This window comes from Pelobates fuscus, chromosome 6 (assembly GCF_036172605.1).
Source record: "Pelobates fuscus isolate aPelFus1 chromosome 6, aPelFus1.pri, whole genome shotgun sequence".
Taxonomy (NCBI): domain Eukaryota; kingdom Metazoa; phylum Chordata; class Amphibia; order Anura; family Pelobatidae; genus Pelobates; species Pelobates fuscus.
This window is the reverse complement of record NC_086322.1, coordinates 181,163,409-181,177,032: the sequence shown is the minus strand read 5'-3', so window position 1 is coordinate 181,177,032 and position 13,624 is coordinate 181,163,409.

Below are 13,624 nucleotides of genomic sequence, written 5' to 3'. Positions count from 1 at the left end.
CCCTAGTCACCTTGATTGGGGGGGGGGGATTTTCATTTAGGGCCTGCTCAGGGGTGGGGGCTGGGGGTGGACAGTAGGTCCCCCCCTTTTTGCTTTTTTAGGGCCCCTACCAACCGCTCAGGGGTGGGGGCCGGGGGGAGGACGGTAGGTCCCCCCAACCATTAGTATCTAGGGCCCCCACCCACCGCTCAGGGGTGGGGGCTGGGGTGGAGGACGGTAGGTCCCCCCCACCATTATTATCTAGGGCCCCCACCCACTGCTCAGGGGTGGGGGCTGGGGGGAGGACAGTAGGTCCCCCCTCTCTTTATTTAGGGCCCCCACCCACCGCTCAGAGGTGGGTGCCGGGGGGGACAGTAGGTCCTACCCTTATTGTTTTTTAGGACCCCCACCCACCGCTCAGGGGTGGGGGCCGGCGGGAGGACGGTAGGTCCCCCCCACCATTATTATCTAGGGCCCCCACCCACTGCTCAGGGGTGGGGGCCAGGGGGAGGACAGTAGGTCCCCCCCCTCTCTTTATTTCGGGCCCCCACCCACTGCTCAGGGGTGGGGGCCGGGGGGAGGACAGTAGGTCCCCCCTCTCTTTATTTAGGGCCCCCACTCACCGCTCAGGGGTGGGGGCCGGGGGGAGGACGGTAGGTCCCCCCCACCATTAGTATCTAGGGCCCCCACCCACTGCTCAGGGGTGGGGGCCGGGAGGAGGACAGTAGGTCCCCCCCCTCTCTTTATTTAGGGCCCCCACCCACCACTCAGGGGTGGGGCCGGGGGGGACAGTAGGTCCCCCCCCTTATTCTTTATTTAGGGCCCCCACCAACCGCTCAGAGGTGGGTGCCGGTGGGGACAGTAGGTCCCCCCCTTATTGTTTTTTTAGGACCCCCACCCACCGCTCAGGGGTGGGGGCCGGCGGGAGGACGGTAGGTCCCCCCCACCATTATTATCTAGGGCCCCCACCCACTGCTCAGGGGTGGGGGCCGGGGGGAGGACAGTAGGTCCCCCCCCTCTCTTTATTTAGGGCCCCCACCCACCGCTCAGGGGTGGGGGACGGGAGTAGGACAGTAGACCCCCCCTCTCTTTATTTAGGGCCCCCACTCACCGCTCAGGGGTGGGGGCCGGGGGGGCACAGTAGGTCTCCCCCCTTATTGTTTTTTTAGGGCCTCCACCCACCGCTCAGGGGTGGGGGCCAGGGGGGAGGATGGTAGGTCCCCCACCACCATTCTTATCTAGGACCCCCACCCACCGCTCAGGGGTGGGGGCCGGGGGGAGGACAGTAGGTCCCCCCCCTATCTTTATTTAGGGCCCCCACCCACCGCTCCTCCCCCTTATTGTTATTTAGTAGGTCCCCCCCTTATTTTACGTGCTTTATTGTGGCCAGAAAGAGTCCCTGTGGGTTTTAAAATTTGCCTGCCTATTGAAGTCTATGGCGGTTCGCCCGGTTCGCCCGTTCGCGAACATTTGCGGAAGTTCGCATTCGCCATTCACGAACCGAAAATTTTATGTTCGCGACATCACTATACACCCATATAATGACTGCAAATGAGCTATAAATGTCAGTTGGCTCACCTCCTTCCAAAGAGTAAAATAAACATTAAAAATTATATCATTCCTACAGTCAGAGAGCGGGGAGAAGTGAATGGAACCTTCCATACCATTTTTAGCTTTACAGAGATTGAAGCAGATTGCTATAACACTTTTTAAATATTTTTTATTTATTACATTTCCTATTTAATATATTTTAACTGTACTTATTGTATATGGGCATTATACTCATTCCTTGTTGGACTTGAGCATGAAAAAAAATTGGTTTGTCTGAATTGTTTCATCCAAAAAAAAAATTGTTTAGTTCGTGTGGCATTACCAGGACACCTCAGTCACCAGAACAACTACAGCTCAATGTAGTTGTTCTTGTGTCTATTGCATGTTACTGCAGGTTTTTTTAATGTAAACACTGCTTTTTCAGAGAAAATGCAGTGTTTATATTACTACCTAGTCACTCAGACGGCTACTAGAGGTGCTTCTCTGGTCAATGCTGCACAATGTGGTGCAGCACTGACGTACAGTGTCTCCACGCACTGCATTTTCATCATAGAGATGCATTGATTAAATTTTGCCGCGCATGCGCAAAAGCCTCCCAACGCTTTCTTATGGGAAAGCTTTGGTATAGCTAAGATAATCAAATTTGATGATCTTAGCCAAGGAGGTGGGGCTAGCTGCAAGGAGACCCATACTCACCTTCTACTTTGCTGATGGGGGGCCGTTGACCTAAACAGCACACTTAGCCCTCTATTCCTGACACTGTAGTGTTCCTTTAAGGTTTCGTCGAACTTTGTCCATGCGATCATTTTGGAAAAAAAAAGGTGTGTAAATAAGTAAGCTTAAACAGTGGCGCAATATCAAATAATCAGTCTCTCACAAGAAATAAAAAGAAAAATCACAAGTCAGTAAAATAATTCTCTTGGTTCTTTTTTCCCTCTATTGGCCTCTACCATTTTGTTTCCACCTCTCGATTGGACAGGAGATACAGCCCACATCATTGGGCAGACCTCTAGTCCATCATGGCAAAATAAGCTTCTTATTTGCCCACACAAAATCAAATCAGTTTCTTCTACATTCCCTCAATGGATGAAACTTCAAATGCAAGAAATTAAATGGTTCATCCATGGCATGTTTAGTTTGTTTTGTGATATGGCCATATGGTGTTTTAGTGTTGTGGAAGACGGACAAATCACAATGTTTCAAACCGAATGCACAAGTCTACTGTCATGCCATCAGGATCCTTGTAAAAACTTACAAACAGAGCATTTGACCATTTTTGATTTATCTATTTTAGTTACACTTACTGAATGTGTGAAAATTTAGATTTTTGCTTTTTCACAAATATTTAAAATGTTGTGTAAAATAATAAAAGACATGGGAAACTGAAAACTGGCTTTTCATAATGTTTCTTTAAAAAATAAATAAACAAAAAAAATGTAAATTTATATAATTTATAAATAACATTTCTGAACAGCCATCTTTTTAAGAAATTGCTGCCATACCATCGATTCTCTACTTCTTGATATCTTGATAAAGGCCCTAGTGGCTGAAATATTGATGAATGGTGAAACATTGATGTTTGATTTTGTGATTTTATTGGTTATAAATACACTTTCATTGGTATTCATTAATTGGTATTCATAGATTTGCTGGAGAGCACCTAGACTGATACATACACACACACACACACACACATATATATATATATATATATATATATATATATATATATATATATATATATGTATATATATATATATATGTATATATATATATATATATATATATATATATATATGTATATATATATACACCCCATGTTTGAAATAAATGTTATGCTAATATTTAAAAAACAAAATGCTTACTATTGAAGGGGTTAATCAAATAAAACAAATTCTAGCTCACCTTGGGCAGAGAGCCTCACCAGACAGTTCAAAGAACAATTCTGTTTGTACAGTGAAAAGCTGGAAATCACAGAATTTGGTTGGTTGCTGATATGACATGCTCTCTTTGACTTTATCTTAATGACTTTCTGAGGGTTTGAAAATGTTGATGCAATTCAATAAGCTTTACGCTTTTGCAACAAAACACTGATGGATCTTGTGGAAATTCAAGCTAAGCTTACTTTAGCATAGTTATATGAAAACATTAGTCTATTTGCATTTGTGTCTTAACTGATTTAATGACAGACATTTAAGATGGCAGTGGTACTTTAAACTTTATTGAACTGCTTTATTTAAGAACTAGATAACTTGTTAATGCATTGAACACTATAGTGTTAAAATGTATTTAAATGTTTTTTAGCCCTGGAGTGTTGTTGCCTCGTGTAGGGTTCTCGATTCACTTCCACTGATTTAATCAAGCTTCATGGTATATTGGTCCAATCAAATGTTTCATTAAATCCAGTGCTTCTCTGTAGTAAGTGCTGAATGTTGGACATCTTCATGCAATGTGTGAGGACATTGATTAAGAACAGAGTTTCACTTGGTTGTGGATATGGTTGCTTAGTGTCCCTTTACTGGTCTTAGCTATGCTTTTTTAAAACTGAAACATTTTACCTATTAAACTATTGTAGACTTTTGTGTTATGTTTTGTTAATAGGTCCACTTATCAGTTTGCACTTCTTTTAAATGATGTAGAAAGCTGTATGTATTTACCGCTATGTCTAAGGGATTCATTAGGCTGATCACTTTGGTAGTCATTGTGATTGTCCTGATGCAGACACATAATTATGGAACACCAATATCCGGTGACATCAAACGTTTCTTTAGACATACACTTCATTACTTTGATTTTTCATTTTGTCTATTTTATAAATTTGGTGAAATGCTCCTGAAATTGACCACCCAAAGAGCAAGACCGACATCGGATCTCATCCGTCATTAGCCTAGTAACTTTAAAACTGCCATTGAAAACTGATTATTTCAAGATGCTGCAGAACATTTGAAATGGTATGGAAATTGTTGCATACATATTTGTGTTTGCAACAAAATGCCACTTTAAAAATAGCCACGTAGGTTCAATAGTGATGCACAAGTGATGCATCTGTTTTCTAACTGTTTTTATTTTTAACATTCCAATGTATTGATGTATTTGGCTTAAATATATTGTTTTACAACTATACAACTTTATTCTAAAAGTTGTTTTTCTTTTAGTAAATGTGTGTCATTGAGATTCTACCCTCAAAGATGAGGCTCCTTCTACCTGTGCATGTTTGAGTGTGTGTGTGTGGATTTGCATTTATCTGTATATCTTTGTCTGTGTGATAGTGTCACCCTTTTTTGTGTGAATCTCTTTTTGTGTGTCTCATATTGGGGCAATAAGCCAACATATATGGCAATGAATGGCAAACTGACCATTTATAGAGGAGCAACGTGGGATGGGAAATATGATGTGACACTTAGTGCAACATTGAGAGCTATGTGGGTACATTAACATGGGGAATGCAAAGTTATGCAGTTCGGGGTCAAGACTGCACAAGCAACTTACAACCTAAATGGTAGTTAATTAGGGATAATCACACACGAGAAGGATTAGGGAATTGTTATAGACAACAAATTAGGCAGCAATATGCAATGTCAAACTGCAGTTGCTAAGGCCAGTAAGATTTTGTCATGTATAAATAGGGGCATAAAGTCTCGGGATGAAAATATAATTTTGCCTCTTTATAAATTTCTGGTAACACCACACCTTGAATATGCTGTGCAATTTTGGGCAACTGTTCTAAATATGGATATCATGTCATTAGAAAAAGTGTAGAGACGAACTACAAAATTGATAAAAGAAATGGAGCATTTTAGTTACGAAGAAAGGCTAAAAAATTTATATCACTTTAGTTTAGAAAAACGGCACCTGAGAGGGGATATGATAACATTATACAAATATATTCGGGGCCAGTACAAACCATTATCTGGAAATCTACCGTACTTACTCAAGTACAAGCTGAGGCCCCTAATTTTACCACAAAAAAATGGGAAAACTTATTGACTCGGGTATAAGCCTAGGGTGGGAAATGCAGCAGCTCCCGGTAAATTTCTAAATAAAAAATTACATTAATTGAATATTTATTTACAGTGTGTGTATATAATGAATGCAGAGTGTGTGTGTGTTTGTGTAGTGGGTATATAATGAATGCAGTGTGTGTGTGTGTTTGTGTGTAGTGTGTATATATAATGAATGCAGAATGTGTGTGTTTGTGTGAATGCAGAGTGTGTGTGTATTTGTGTAGTGTGTGTAAACTGGGTGGGAGGAGGGCATTTTTATTATTTACATTTTTTTAAAAAATTTTTAATATAATTATTTTAATATTTTTTTTAATATTATTATTTTGAATATTTTTAAATTTTTAGTTTTGTAACTTTTTTGTCTCCCCTCCCTGCTTGTTACCTGGCCAGGGAGGGGGGCTATATGATTCCCTGGTGGTCCTGTGGCATGGGCTGTGCAGTGGGGGAGCCAGCAGCAAGCGTTTACTTACCTTTGCAGCAGCTCCATTCACCTCCGTTCCGTTCATCTCCCAGTGTAAATCTTGCGGTCTGCATGCCGCGTGGCAACGCTCTGACGGCCGCGGGTCTCGTGAGATTTACACTGGGAGATGAACGGAACGATGGTGAACAGAGCTGCTGCAAAGGTAAGTAAACGTTTGCTGCCGGCCCCCAACAGGACCGCCGGGCTTGTAATGAGCCCGGTGGTCCTAGTCTGTATTATGGCAATGTAAGTTGCCATAATACAGACAGTGACTCGAGTATAAGCCGAGGGGGGGCTTTTTCAGCGCAAAAAATGTGCTAAAAACTCGGCTTATAATTCATAAACAGGGCTATACATAGGACACAAGGTCACGCATTTAGGCTGGAAGAAAGGAGATTTAAACTAAGGCAAAGAAAAGTTTTTTTTACAGTAAAAACTATAAGGATATGGAATTCTGTGCCTGAAGAGGTGGTTTTATAAGAGTCCATACAAATGTTTAAACAGCAACTAGATAAATATTTCCAAAAACATAACATACATGGATATCATTTTTAAGTAGTCGAATAATAGCTGCTTGATCCAAGGAGATATCTGACTGCTATTTTGGGGTCAAGAAGGAATTGTTTACTAGTTTGTTGCATAATTGGAAGCGCTTCAGACTGGGTTTTTTGCCTTCTTTTGGATCAACAGCAAAAACATATGTGAGGAAGGTTGAACTTGATGGACGCAAGTCTCTTTTCAGCTATGTAACTATGCAACTATGTAATGTAATAAGTAAAAGTAAGTAAAAAAAACTCCACCAAATCCTTCCCCATTATTAACCAATCTATCATTTATTTCTCCCCATAGCCATATTCCACATTCATTTCTCAACCATATTCTACATTTTCTAATTCATAGCCAAATTGCCCTAGTCTTCATCGCCTTTCACTGGCTTCCTGTATTCTATAGATGTCAATTCAAAATACTAACCATTACCTATAAAGCCCTAAAAACCATTAGCCCCTGATACGTTTCCTCACTGATTCATAGATATGCCCCTTTTTGGTCTCTCCATCCTGCCGGGGACCACCTCCTGTCCGCTGCTTGCATCCTTACTGCTAACTTGCAATCGCAGAACTTCGCACGGGCGGATCCTGTCCTTTGGAATGGCCTTTCTACCCCAATTATACTCTCCCTAGTCTTCAATCTGTTAAGAAGTCCCTCAAAACCTATCTGTTTAGAAATGCTTATGGTCTCCCATAGAAACTTCTATGTCACAAATATGTCTCTTGCTCTCTCCTAAAGAACCACTCTCCACTTTTTAAAAGAAAAAAACTCCATCTTAGAATAGTTTAATATTTTGCATCTGAAAAGCTAGTTGTTTTTCCGTCTTGTTCTTTCCCATTTTTCATGTTTAGCATTTTACAGATGAGATTTCACATATGGTTTGTTACCTTAAAGGGTGTCCTTAACCACCATGACCACTTCAGTGATTTGAAGTGGTCATGGCAGTTGTGAGGGAATATATCTTGATTCCAATGTTCAGCGTAATTAAAGGACCACTCTAGGCACCCAGACCACTTCAGCTTAATGAAGTGGTCTGGGTGCCAGGTCCAGCTAGGGCTAACCCATTTTTTTTATAAACATAGCAGTTTCAGAGAAACTGCTATGTTTATAAATGGGTTAAGCCTTCCCCCAAAGCCTCTAGCGACTGTCTCACTGACAGCCGCTAGAGGCGCTTGCGTGATTCTCACTGTGAAAATCACAGTGAGAGCACGCAAGCGTCCATAGGAAAGCATTGATAATGCTTTCCTATGCGACTGGCTGAATGCGCGCGCAGCTTTTGCCGCGCGTGCGCATTCAGCCGACGGGGCGGAACGGAGGAGGATCGGAGGCAGAGAGCTCCCCGCCCAGTGCTGGAAAAAGGTAAGTTTTACCCCTTTTCCCCTTTCCAGAGCCCGGCGGGAGGGGGATCCTGAGGGTGGGGGCACCCTCAGGGCACTATAGTGCCAGGAAAACGAGTATGTTTTCCTGGCACTATAGTGGTCCTTTAAGGCCTACATCTGATGCTCTTTATATGTAATAAACGTTTTGCTCTGTAAAGTGATATATATGTTTCAGCATAAGTTGAGTTCTCTGTGTACTCTAGCCCTCATTGGAGCACTTATTGGAAACTGTACATTATGTGACTGTTTGCTAACTAATTTTATCTTGCGACCTTCCTATCTTATGAAATATGTAACCACATACTGTTTCGTAAACTAATTGTATATATGTAACCACATTAACTCATTTTATCTTTTGACTTTCCTATCTTTAACTACACTATTTATTTTTAAACCTTCAAGCTAAGCTGTAATAATATTGTGTATAAATGCGCCTACTTTTAACCACCTTGTTTTGTAAACTTTAAGCTAAGCTGCAACAATATTGTGTATAAATGCACCCTACTTTGAATAAACAAGTAGAAATAATTCTGGTCTCACAACTATCTGTGTCGTGTGTTAATTGCTTCCGATTTGGAGTCCCCTGAATATTCTAGGTGACCAGAGTTTGATGGTCCATGACAAAATTTGGTGCCTAAACCCGGGAGAGATGATCCATTCCATCCGGACGAGGCTCTGGGACACCTGAAGCCACAGATGGTGAACCCTAAAGTTGCAGTGGGTAAGAAAAGCTTTTATTTTCTACCTATTTTTTATTCACTCTCTGTCAGTTCCCCTGTCCTCTGTCCGGGTGAGAAAGGATTTAAAAAGGTCGCTTCCTAAAGAACTTAAGGGATTACATTATATTCAGGTGGATGTTATTATGTCTTGTGAAAGGAATCTTGAGATAGTGGAATATATCTGTGGGTTTCAAGTTATTTTTATTGTTTGCCTTGTCATTTGTTTTATAATTCAAGTCAGAATCCTCCGAGGCAGATCTCCTGTTTACAATAAGAAGACAAAGACTGTGAAAATTCCACTGCAGTGGTCCTAAGTGTGTAAACACTGTGTTGTATAGTCTTGTCTTGGTTAAGGGAGTAATTAACCCTTACAGTCTCATAGGTACCATGGGTAATTCCCAAAGTACACGGGAGGAATTCACTGCTTTAACTATGGTGAAACATCATAAAGGAAAAGATGCAGTTAAGAACATAAAAAAAAACTTTTAAAGAAAGCTGGCATGCCTTCCGAAGGCACCTTGGACCCCCAGATATGGAGAGAATTTATGGCTAATTACCGAGAATGGTTAGAAGATAATAATTGAGTTGAGAAAGCCCAGAAATGGCATGATACGGCAGTTGAACTAACTAAGACTGGATGTAGGGAAACCACCAGAAAGGGTACACCTTATTACCAATGTTTTGGTAGACTGGGAAATAATTAATCCGCCAGACTCCCCCAGCAAGCCACCCCCTTACCCAAATAAGGATGAGCGTGACCCTAAGTCTCTCAAACAAACCCATTGGGCCTCTGTCTCTACTACTAATCCAGTTACTCAGAAACCTTACTGGATTTGCCCCAGATGTGAATGGACTAACCCTTGGTGGGAAGAAAAATGTAGAAGTTTTGGGTTCCCTAGACCACCAGTTCACTACCTCACTCCTGCCCCAAAGAGTAAAGTACCACCAAATCCACTATTCCCAATAGTTCTCTGTAGTGGAACCACTCTGGGTCCACCTGACACCTCTGGTCTCCCAGACCTGACCAATCTTGCATCATTACCATAGAACCAGATGCAGGTGCTGGTGCTGCTTCAACTAGCACCCCCAGAAGACTGGTAGCACCCCGCCCCACCATGCACACATGGGAAGAATATAAGCCCTGGACACCTAGCAAACAGCTAGCTATTATTACACAACTGCCCGATGTAGAAAAAAAACCCTTAGGCTGGCACAAGCTATAGAAACCATCCAGACCACCTACCAATGCACATGGTGCGATTTAAAACAGATTGTTGATTTAAAGGCTGGTCCTATTATGGCAAAAAATATAGGCAAGTACACAGACAAGGCAGAAGGGGATTTAAGAGATGAAGGCGATCTCAAGCCGGACAGTTGGTTTAGAACCTAGTCCAGTTCAGGAAAGGCTTATGTGATTGCCCTCAAAGAATGGGCTAGAGTAAAGGTTGATGAATTAGCTCACAAATTGACAGACTTGTACAGGGTAGAGATGAATCTGTAGAAAAATTATTTGCACGTCTCCAAATTGCATGGGCATCCCTGGGGTTTTCCGAAGCCGACTCCCTGTCCATCAGACGTCTTGTTAACTGTATCATGAATGGTCTGCATACCCCTTTACGTTCTGTCCTACAGACAGCTTGCCCTGAATAGAGAAGTTTTACGTATAGTGACGTAGTCAAGGTGGCCATGGGCATAGAGGTTAACCAAGTAGGAAAACCCCCACTCTTATGGCTCTCACAACTCCCAGGCAGGCCAATAGCCGCCTGCAAGTAGAATGCTGGAACTGTGGCAGAAAGGGACACATAAAACAAAACTGTAAATGTCCTTCTCACCTCAAACCAGACTGTCACAATGCAGCAGTGCCCCCCGCTTACCCCTCCTTTACAAGATACTGCTGCTTCCCCATAGGAAACTTACAATCCAGTGTCCCGGCATGCTTAAACTATTCCCGACATAGCTGGACCCTCTCCCACTGTTAATGTTAGATTACCAGGTGACAAAATACTCCCTTTTTTGCTCGACACTGGTGCAGGTAAAATAATTTTTTTCTTATGAAAAATCTGAAGATGTATTGTCATAGTGACATCCCCCTCACCCAAAAAATGAAGCTGAAACTTCATGATTCCACCTCCCTTGTAACTAGACTGCTTGTCAGTCCTAATGCCCCTGTTAATCTTCTAGGCAGTGATGTTTTGTCTGCCATTAATGCTAACATTCATTCAGTATCCTTGTCCCTGCCCTAGAGGACAATTGCCTGATACCCCTTGCCAATGTACTAGTGACTCTCACTTTGCCCAGCCCTTTGACAGAACCTACCATTGACTTGACCTCAGTCCTTGACTCTATATGGACTACAGGGAAGACAGATACAGGCAGGCTCTCGGTGCCCCCCCAGTCTGTGTACTCTAGCATCCACCGGAGCACTTATTGGTAACTGTACATTGTGTGACAGTTTGCTAACTAATTTTTTCTTGCGATCTTCCTATCTTATGAAATATGTAACCACATACTGTTTTGTAAACTAATTTTATAGCTTATGAAATATGTAACCACATTAACTAAGTTTATCTTTTGACTTTCCTATCTTTAACTACCGTATAAACTCGAGTATAAGCCGAGTTTTTCAGCACATTTTTTGTGCAGGAGAGGTAAGTGCTTCCTGACAGCCCCCCTCACCCCCCCCACTGAACTGCCAATGCCACTCGACCACCAGGTAGTGAGAGCCCCCCTCCCTGCCATGTGTCAAGCAGGGAGGGGGGACGAAAAAAAATTAAATATAATAAAAATAATAATAATTACATTAAAACAAAAATAATAATAAAAAACAATACAAAATTATTAAAATAATTAAAAAAAATAATACAATTTGCCACCCCCCACCAAGGCTCAGCTACACACACACACACACACACTGCATTCATACACACACATTGCATTCATACACACACTGCACTCATACACACACTGCACTCATACACACACTGCATTCATACACACACTGCATTCATACACACACTGCATTCATACACACACTGCACTCATACACACACTGCACTCATACACACACTGCATTCATACACACACTGTACTCATACACACACACTGCATTCATACTGTCACGTTCCCAGTAAATGATGTGGAACACAACTGCAGATTTCTTAGGACTTTGATATTTTATTAAGACACTTAGATGGAACTGAGACTTCAGTTCCAGAATTACAGGTACTGTTTCTTTAAATAATAAACGGTTTGCTTCATTTAGCAACGACAAGGTTCAGAATTCATTAGAGTCCGTAATTCTTGTTAACAGTTCAAATTATAAGAGATTGTATACATTGGAATTATCAGTAGCAAGGCTGGTGCAGCAATACTTAAATAGTATTTGTTTTGAGGGGTGCTGTAGCAGGCTTGCTGGTCAACTTGATAGCAGACTTTAGTATGAAGAAATAAGACTATCTGTAGCAAGACAGGTACAGCCGAACTTGAATAATACTTGATTTGAGGAAGGCTGTAGCAGGCTTGCTGGACAACTTGATAGCAGACTTTAGTATTAAGAAATAAGACTATCAGTAGCAAGACAGGTACAGCTGAACTTGAATAATACTTGATTTGAGGAAGGCTGTAGCAGGCTTGCTGGACAACTTGATAGCAGACTTTAGTATGAGAAATAAGATTATCTGTAGCAAGACAGGTACAGCGGTACTTGAATAATACTTGATTTGAGGAAGGCTGTAGCAGGCTTGCTGGACAACTTGATAGCAGACTTTAGTATGAGAAATAAGATTATCTGTAGCAAGACAGGTACAGCTGAACTTGAATAATACTTGATTTGAGGAAGGCTGTAGCAGGCTTGCTGGACAACTCGATAGCAGACTTTAGTATGAGAAATAAGATTATCTGTAGCAAGACAGGTACAGCTGAACTTGAATAATACTTGATTTGAGGAAGGCTGTAGCAGGCTTGCTGGACAACTTGATAGCAGACATTAGTATGAGAAATAAGATTATCTGTAGCAAGACAGGTACAGCTGAACTTGAATAATACTTGATTTGAGGAAAGCTGTAGCAGGCTTGCTGGATAACTTGAAAGCAGACTTTAGTAAGTTGAAATAAAGCTTTAGCATTGTTGGCTCTTATCTCAGAGACTGTAAGTTACTTAACTTTCAGAAGTAGAGGGATTGTGTCCCCAGCTCTCCTCTGAGGCGGTTGCTTCAGTGAATGGTTGCAGAGAGTGCTGGCACCTGACGGTGATAAGGAGAGATGTTGGGGACTTGAATATTCCTCCAGTCCGGTCTAGTAGCATGTGGTCGTCTCCGCGAGGTATGTGAGCCGGTGAGTTAGATGCGGTACGCGTTTCAATAATCCAGCGTCTATCAGCTGGTGCGGTCACATTAAATAGCAGACCGCGTCAATGGGGGTGTGGCTAAGCTCCGTCAAACCCGGAAGCATGAGGAGACATCGGGAGGCTTAAGGCCTGACACATACACACACTGCACTCATACACACACACTGCACTCATACACACTGCACTCATACACACACACTGCACTCATACACACACTGCACTCATACACATACACTGCACTAATACACACACACTGCATACATACACACACATCACTCATATACACACACACTGCATTCATACATACACACACTGCACTCATACACACACTGCACTCATACACACACTGCACTCATACACACACGCTGCACTCATACACACACACTGCATTCATACACACACTGCATTCATTATATACACACACTGTAAATAAATATTCAATTAATATAAATTTTTTAGGATCTAATTTTATTTAGAAATTTACCAGTAGCTACTGCATTTCCCACCCTAGTCTTATACTCGAGTCAATAAGTTTTCCCAGTTTTTTGGGGTAAAATTAGGGGCCTCGGCTTATATTCGGGTCGGCTTATACTCGAGTATATACTGTATATTATTTTTTTTTTTACCTTTAAGCTAATC